This window comes from Alligator sinensis, unplaced genomic scaffold (genome assembly GCF_000455745.1).
Source record: "Alligator sinensis unplaced genomic scaffold, ASM45574v1 scaffold628_1, whole genome shotgun sequence".
NCBI lineage: Eukaryota > Metazoa > Chordata > Crocodylia > Alligatoridae > Alligator > Alligator sinensis.
Window position 1 is genome coordinate 3,864,265 of NW_005841873.1, and position 300 is coordinate 3,864,564.

A 300-nucleotide genomic window follows, 5' to 3' on the forward strand; every position below is an offset into this window, starting at 1 on the left:
TCCCCGAGGCGGCTGCGGGCCCCGGGAGGTGCTCCCCTGGCCCCGGGGGATGCAGGCTTGCCGCTGCCTCTGCATCCCGGAGTGAGTCCGTCTAGAGGTGCCCATCTGCCCTCCCGGTGGGGTGTCTGCATAAGAAACGACTTTCTTTCTTAAGGCCTGGCTCTGGTTTCATCTTTCCATCCTTCCTGACATCCCTGGGAGAGGCCTAGTGGCTGTATCTGTCTAAAGGAAAAAGGGGTCTTTCTTGCAAGCATGTGTGCATCCCTGATTGAGTCCGTCTGTAGGTGCCGATCTACCGTG